The sequence below is a fragment of the Oncorhynchus keta genome, unplaced genomic scaffold (genome assembly GCF_023373465.1).
Source record: "Oncorhynchus keta strain PuntledgeMale-10-30-2019 unplaced genomic scaffold, Oket_V2 Un_contig_8430_pilon_pilon, whole genome shotgun sequence".
Lineage (NCBI taxonomy): Eukaryota > Metazoa > Chordata > Actinopteri > Salmoniformes > Salmonidae > Oncorhynchus > Oncorhynchus keta.
The window spans coordinates 1-8,261 of record NW_026290048.1 but is presented as its reverse complement, the minus strand read 5'-3'; the positions used below and the strand labels follow the sequence as shown (position 1 = coordinate 8,261).

At 50.1% G+C, this 8,261-nt stretch overlaps 1 long non-coding RNA gene across 1 annotated transcript; it reads right to left on the bottom strand.

Annotated features, from left to right (window-relative positions):
* Nucleotides 1-1,372: 1,372 nt before the first annotated feature.
* On the bottom strand, nucleotides 1,373-7,330 carry LOC127926829 (uncharacterized). Its single transcript, XR_008125183.1, has 3 exons — nucleotides 7,187-7,330; nucleotides 6,637-6,744; nucleotides 1,373-1,535 (listed from the first exon to the last, which is right to left on the bottom strand). It is a non-coding gene; the product is annotated as an uncharacterized LOC127926829 (long non-coding RNA).
* Between the last annotated feature and the right edge of the window lie 931 nt (nucleotides 7,331-8,261).

Sequence of the window (8,261 nt, the reverse complement as noted above, 5' to 3'; positions counted from 1 at the left end):
ATCCTAGAATACACACAGAGAGAGATCAGACTGATCCTAGAATACACACAGAGAGAGATCAGACTGCTGATCCTAGAATACACACAGAGAGATCAGACTGCTGATCCTAGAATACACACAGAGAGAGATCAGACTGCTGATCCTAGAATACACACAGAGAGATCAGACTGCTGATCCTAGAATACACACAGAGAGAGATCAGACTGCTGATCCTAGAATACACACAGAGAGAGATCAGACTGCTGATCCTAGAATACACACAGAGAGAATCAGACTGCTGATACCAGAATACACACAGAGAGACTCAGACTGCTGATCCTAGAATACACACACAGAGAGAGATCAGACTGCTGATCCTAGAATACACACAGAGAGAGATCAGACTGCTGATCCTAGAATACACACAGAGAGATCAGACTGCTGATACCAGAATACACACAGAGAGATCAGACTGCTGATCCTAGAATACACACAGAGATCAGACTGCTGATCCTAGAATACACACAGAGAGATCAGACTGCTGATACCAGAATACACACAGAGATCAGACTGCTGATCCTAGAATACACACAGAGAGATCAGACTGCTGATACCAGAATACACACAGAGAGATCAGACTGCTGATCCTAGAATACACACAGAGAGATCAGACTGCTGATACCAGAATACACACAGAGATCAGACTGCTGATCCTAGAATACACACAGAGAGATCAGACTGCTGATACCAGAATACACACAGATCAGGGTCCTCTCTCCTTACGTGCTGGTCTTGCCTCCCTCTACTGATACCAGAATACACACAGATCAGTGTCCTCTCTCTCCTTACGTGCTGGTCTTGCCTCCCTCTACTGATACCAGAATACACACAGATCAGTGTCCTCTCTCTCCTTACGTGCTGGTCTTGCCTCCCTCTACTGATACCAGAATACACACAGATCAGTGTCCTCTCTCTCCTTACGTGCTGGTCTTGCCTCCCTCTACTGATACCAGAATACACACAGAGAGATCAGTGTCCTCTCTCCTTACGTGCTGGTCTTGCCTCCCTCTACTGATACCAGAATACACACAGATCAGTGTCCTCTCTCTCCTTACGTGCTGGTCTTGCCTCCCTCTACTGATACCAGAATACACACAGATCAGTGTCCTCTCTCTCCTTACGTGCTGGTCTTGCCTCCCTCTACTGATACCAGAATACACACAGATCAGTGTCCTCTCTCTCCTTACGTGCTGGTCTTGCCTCCCTCTACTGATACCAGAATACACACAGATCAGTGTCCTCTCTCTCCTTACGTGCTGGTCTTGCCTCCCTCTGCGATCGCCACAGTCGAGTCATGCGATGTCCAGGCCAGGCGGTTCCCGCTGTGGGAGAAACAGACCCCGTGGACCCATCCCCCTCCTGCCCCATCTCCAGCCCCCCCTGACACCCCTGCTGAGGGCCCAGACTCAAACAGCACCTCTCCAAACGGCATCTTGGACCCCCACACTGTGGGTCCGGGCTTCTCCTCCACCTCCTTGATGTAGGCCGAGAAAACCCTGGGGGAGAGAGAGAGAGAGGGGGGTAATATATTAAGGGGGAGAGGGAAGAGAATTCGGTAGGGAAACATGGTCTCTGACGGTCTCTCTCTCTCTACTGATGAGGCTGAAACATGGTCTCTGACGGTCTCTCTCTACTGATGAGGCTGAAACATGGTCTCTGACGGTCTCTCTCTACTGATGAGGCTGAAACATGGTCTCTGACGGTCTCTCTCTACTAATGAGGCTGAAACATGGTCTCTGACGGTCTCTCTCTCTACTGATGAGGCTGAAACATGGTCTCTGACGGTCTCTCTCTACTGATGAGGCTGAAACATGGTCTCTGATGGTCTCTCTCTCTCTACTGATGAGGCTGAAACATGGTCTCTGACGGTCTCTCTCTCTACTGATGAGGCTGAAACATGGTCTCTGACGGTCTGTCTCTCTCTCTACTGATGAGGCTGAAACATGGTCTCTGATGGTCTCTCTACTGATGAGGCTGAAACATGGTCTCTGACGGTCTGTCTCTCTACTGATGAGGCTGAAACATGGTCTCTGATGGTCTCTCTCTCTACTGATGAGGCTGAAACATGGTCTCTGACGGTCTCTCTCTCTACTGATGAGGCTGAAACATGGTCTCTGACGGTCTCTCTCTACTGATGAGGCTGAAACATGGTCTCTGACGGTCTCTCTACTGATGAGGCTGAAACATGGTCTCTGACGGTCTGTCTCTCTACTGATGAGGCTGAAACATGGTCTCTCTCTCTCTCTACTGATGAGGCTGAAACATGGTCTCTGACGGTCTCTCTCTCTACTGATGAGGCTGAAACATGGTCTCTGACGGTCTGTCTCTCTACTGATGAGGCTGAAACATGGTCTCTGACGGTCTCTCTACTGATGAGGCTGAAACATGGTCTCTGACGGTCTGTCTGTCTCTACTGATGAGGCTGAAACATGGTCTCTGACGGTCTCTCTCTCTCTACTGATGAGGCTGAAACATGGTCTCTGACGGTCTGTCTCTCTACTGATGAGGCTGAAACATGGTCTCTGACGGTCTGTCTCTACTGATGAGGCTGAAACATGGTCTCTGACGGTCTGTCTCTCTACTGATGAGGCTGAAACATGGTCTCTGACGGTCTGTCTCTCTCTACTGATGAGGCTGAAACATGGTCTCTGACGGTCTGTCTCTCTACTGATGAGGCTGAAACATGGTCTCTGACAGTCTGTCTCTCTACTGATGAGGCTGAAACATGGTCTCTGACGGTCTGTCTCTCTACTGATGAGGCTGAAACATGGTCTCTGATGGTCTCTCTCTCTACTGATGAGGCTGAAACATGGTCTCTGACGGTCTCTCTACTGATGAGGCTGAAACATGGTCTCTGATGGTCTCTCTCTCTCTACTGATGAGGCTGAAACATGGTCTCTGACGGTCTCTCTACTGATGAGGCTGAAACATGGTCTCTGACGGTCTGTCTCTCTACTGATGAGGCTGAAACATTGTCTCTGACGGTCTGTCTCGCTCTACTGATGAGGCTGAAACATGGTCTCTGACGGTCTCTCTACTGATGAGGCTGAAACATGGTCTCTGACGGTCTGTCTCTCTCTCTACTGATGAGGCTGAAACATGGTCTCTGTCTCTCTACTGATGAGGCTGAAACATGGTCTCTGACGGTCTCTCTCTCTACTGATGAGGCTGAAACATGGTCTCTGACGGTCTGTCTCTCTCTACTGATGAGGCTGAAACATGGTCTCTGACGGTCTGTCTCTCTCTACTGATGAGGCTGAAACATGGTCTCTGACGGTCTGTCTCTCTACTGATGAGGCTGAAACATGGTCTCTGACGGTCTGTCTCTCTACTGATGAGGCTGAAACATGGTCTCTGACGGTCTCTCTCTCTACTGATGAGGCTGAAACATGGTCTCTGACGGTCTCTCTCTCTACTGATGCGGCTGAAACATGGTCTCTGACGGTCTGTCTCTCTCTACTGATGAGGTTGAAACATGGTCTATGACGGTCTCTCTACTGATGAGACTGAAACATGGTCTCTGACGGTCTGTCTCTCTACTGATGAGGATGAAACATGGTCTCTGACAGTCTGTCTCTCTCTACTGATGAGGTTGAAACATGGTCTATGACGGTCTCTCTACTGATGAGGCTGAAACATGGTCTCTGACGGTCTGTCTCTCTACTGATGAGGCTGAAACATGGTCTCTGACGGTCTGTCTCTCTACTGATGAGGCTGAAACATGGTCTCTGACGGTCTGTCTCTCTACTGATGAGGCTGAAACATGGTCTCTGACGGTCTGTCTCTCTCTACTGATGAGGCTGAAACATGGTCTCTGACGGTCTGTCTCTCTACTGATGAGGCTGAAACATGGTCTCTGACGGTCTCTCTCTACTGATGAGGCTGAAACATGGTCTCTGACGGTCTGTCTCTCTCTCTACTGATGAGGCTGAAACATGGTCTCTGACGGTCTCTCTCTACTGATGAGGCTGAAACATGGTCTCTGACGGTCTCTCTACTGATGAGGCTGAAACATGGTCTCTGACGGTCTCTCTCTACTGATGAGGCTGAAACATGGTCTCTGACGGTCTCTCTCTCTACTGATGAGGCTGAAACATGGTCTCTGACGGTCTGTCTCTCTACTGATGAGGCTGAAACATGGTCTCTGACGGTCTCTCTACTGATGAGGCTGAAACATGGTCTCTGACGGTCTGTCTGTCTCTACTGATGAGGCTGAAACATGGTCTCTGACGGTCTGTCTCTCTCTACTGATGAGGCTGAAACATGGTCTCTGACGGTCTGTCTCTCTACTGATGAGGCTGAAACATGGTCTCTGACGGTCTCTCTCTACTGATGAGGCTGAAACATGGTCTCTGACGGTCTGTCTCTCTCTACTGATGAGGCTGAAACATGGTCTCTGACGGTCTCTCTCCTCTACTGATGAGGCTGAAACATGGTCTCTGACGGTCTGTCTCCTCTACTGATGAGGCTGAAACATGGTCTCTGACGGTCTGTCTCTCTACTGATGAGGCTGAAACATGGTCTCTGACGGTCTGTCTCTCTACTGATGAGGCTGAAACATGGTCTCTGACGGTCTCTCTCTCTCTACTGATGAGGCTGAAACATGGTCTCTGACGGTCTCTCTCTACTGATGAGGCTGAAACATGGTCTCTGACGGTCTGTCTCTCTACTGATGAGGCTGAAACATGGTCTCTGACGGTCTCTCTCTCTCTACTGATGAGGCTGAAACATGGTCTCTGACGGTTCTCTCTCTACTGATGAGGCTGAAACATGGTCTCTGACGGTCTGTCTCTCTCTACTGATGAGGCTGAAACATGGTCTCTGACGGTCTCTCTCTACTGATGAGGCTGAAACATGGTCTCTGACGGTCTCTCTACTGATGAGGCTGAAACATGGTCTCTGACGGTCTCTCTCTACTGATGAGGCTGAAACATGGTCTCTGACGGTCTCTCTCTACTGATGAGGCTGAAACATGGTCTCTGACGGTCTCTCTCTACTGATGAGGCTGAAACATGGTCTCTGACGGTCTCTCTCTACTGATGAGGCTGAAACATGGTCTCTGACGGTCTCTCTACTGATGAGGCTGAAACATGGTCTCTGACGGTCTCTCTCTACTGATGAGGCTGAAACATGGTCTCTGACGGTCTGTCTCTCTCTACTGATGAGGCTGAAACATGGTCTCTGACGGTCCTCTCTCTACTGATGAGGCTGAAACATGGTCTCTGACGGTCTGTCTCTCTACTGATGAGGCTGAAACATGGTCTCTGACGGTCTGTCTCTCTCTACTGATGAGGCTGAAACATGGTCTCTGACGGTCTGTCTCTCTCTCGACTGATGAGGCTGAAACATGGTCTCTGGCGGTCTCTCTCTACTGATGAGGCTGAAACATGGTCTCTGACGGTCTCTCTCTACTGATGAGGCTGAAACATGGTCTCTGACGGTCTGCTCTCTCTACTGATGAGGCTGAAACATGGTCTCTGACGGTCTGTCTCTCTACTGATGAGGCTGAAACATGGTCTCTGACGGTCTCTCTACTGATGAGGCTGGAAACATGGTCTCTGACGGTCTCTACTGATGAGGCTGAAACATGGTCTCTGACGGTCTCTCTCTACTGATGAGGCTGAAACATGGTCTCTGGGACGGTCTCTCTACTGATGAGGCTGAAACATGGTCTCTGACGGTCTCTCTCTACTGATGAGGCTGAAACATGGTCTCTGACGGTCCTCTCTACTGATGAGGCTGAAACATGGTCTCTGACGGTCTGTCTCTCTACTGATGAGGCTGAAACATGGTCTCTGACGGTCTGCTCTCTACTGATGAGGCTGAAACATGGTCTCTGACGGTCTGCTCTCTACTGATGAGGCTGAAACATGGTCTCTGACGGTCTCTCTACTGATGAGGCTGAAACATGGTCTCTGACGGTCTGTCTCTACTGATGAGGCTGAAACATGGTCTCTGACGGTCTCTCTACTGATGAGGCTGAAACATGGTCTCTGACGGTCTGTCTCTCTCTACTGATGAGGCTGAAACATGGTCTCTGACGGTCTCTCTACTGATGAGGCTGAACCATGGTCTCTGACGGTCTCTCTCTACTGATGAGGCTGAAACATGGTCTCTGACGGTCTCTCTCTCTACTGATGAGGCTGAAACATGGTCTCTGACGGTCTCTCTCTCTCTCTACTGATGAGGCTGAAACATGGTCTCTGACGGTCTCTCTCTACTGATGAGGCTGAAACATGGTCTCTGACGGTCTCTCTCTCTACTGATGAGGCTGAAACATGGTCTCTGACGGTCTCTCTCTCTACTGATGAGGCTGAAACATGGTCTCTGACGGTCTCTCTCTCTACTGATGAGGCTGAAACATGGTCTCTGACGGTCTCTCTCTCTACTGATGAGGCTGAAACATGGTCTCTGACGGTCTCTCTCTACTGATGAGGCTGAAACATGGTCTCTGACGGTCTCTCTCTACTGATGAGGCTGAAACATGGTCTCTGACGGTCTCTCTCTCTACTGATGAGGCTGAAACATGGTCTCTGACGGTCTGTCTCTCTCTACTGATGAGGCTGAAACATGGTCTCTGACGGTCTCTCTCTCTACCTGCATTTGAAGTCACAGGATCCAGCCGCCAGCAGCACGTTGTTAGGATGCCAGTCCAGACTGAGGACGGTGGAACGGATCGGCTTCTTGATGTGCTTACAGACCCACCTGGGAATAACAGGGTTGAAATGTGGTTGAGATATGGTCGAAACCTGGTTGAGATGGTATTGAGGACAGAGACTAGGATGGTATTGAGGACAGACACTAGGATGGTATTGAGGACAGAGCCTAGGATGGTATTGAGGACAGAGCCTGATAAAACTGACAAAACTGAAACAGTTATATAGTTAAAACCCAGTCCTGTCTCGTCCTCACCAGTCATTCTCCTGTTCTCTATAACAGATATAGTTCAACCCAGTCCTGTCTAGTCCTCACCAGTCATTCTCCTGTTCTCTATAACAGATATAGTTCAATCCCAGTCCTGTCTAGTCTCTACCAGTCATTCTCCTGTTCTCTATAACAGATATAGTTCAACCCAGTCCTATCTAGTCCCTCACCAGTCATTCTCCTATAACAGATATAGTTCAACCCAGTCCTATCTAGTCCTCACCAGTCATTCTCCTGTTCAAAGTAGCAGATGGATATGAGGCGTGACCCGCTACCCACAGCGAACTTGTTCTCCTTGGGAGACCAGCTGACACAGCGAGCAGCCCGGTTGATACGGAGGATGACCAGGGTGGGAGCTCACACCTCCTTCAGAGACCACTGTGACATATGCTGCTACGATCCGTCCCACAGGTCACGATACGGTTACTCTCTGGAGCCCAGTCTATACCTGGAGAGATAGGGAGGGGGCATGGAATTACCGTCTGGAGCCCAGTCTATACCTGAGAGATGGGAGAGGGCATAGAGTTACTGTCTGGAGCCCAGTCTATACCTGAGAGATGGGAGGGGGCATAGAGTTAGTCTGGAGCCCAGTCTATACCTGGAGCCTGTCTGGAGTCTATACCTGGAGAGATGGGAGGGGGCTTAGAGTTACAGCCTAGTAGGAGAGATGTACTGAGTTACTGTCTGGAGCCCAGTCTATACCTGAGAGATGGGAGGGGGCTTAGAGTTACTCTCTGGAGCCCAGTCTATACCTGGAGAGATGGGGAGGGTGGAATAGAGTTATTGTCTGGAGCCCAGTCTATACCTGGAGAGATGGGAGGGGGGAATAGAGTTACTGTCTGGAGCCCAGTCTATACCTGGAGAGATGGGAAGGGGGGGGCATAGAGTTACTGTCTGGAGCCCAGTCTATACCTGGAGAGATGGGTAGGGGGCATAGGAGTTACTCTCTGGAGCCCAGTCTATACCTGGAGAGATGGGAGGGGGAATAGGAGTTACTGTCTGAGCCCAGTCTACACCTGGAGAGATGGGAGGGTGGGATAGAGTTACTGTCTGGAGCCCAGTCTATACCTGGAGAGATGGGAGGGTGGAATAGAGTTACTGCCTGGAGCCCGGGGCCCATACCTGGAGAGATGAGAGGGGGGCATAGAGTTACTGTCTGGAGCCCAGTCTATACCTGGAAGAGATGGGAGGGGGAATAGGAGTTACTGTCTGGAGCCCAGTCTATACCTGGAGAGATGGGAAGGGGGCATAGAGTTACTGTCTGGAGCCCAGTCTATACCTAGAGAGATGGGAGGGGG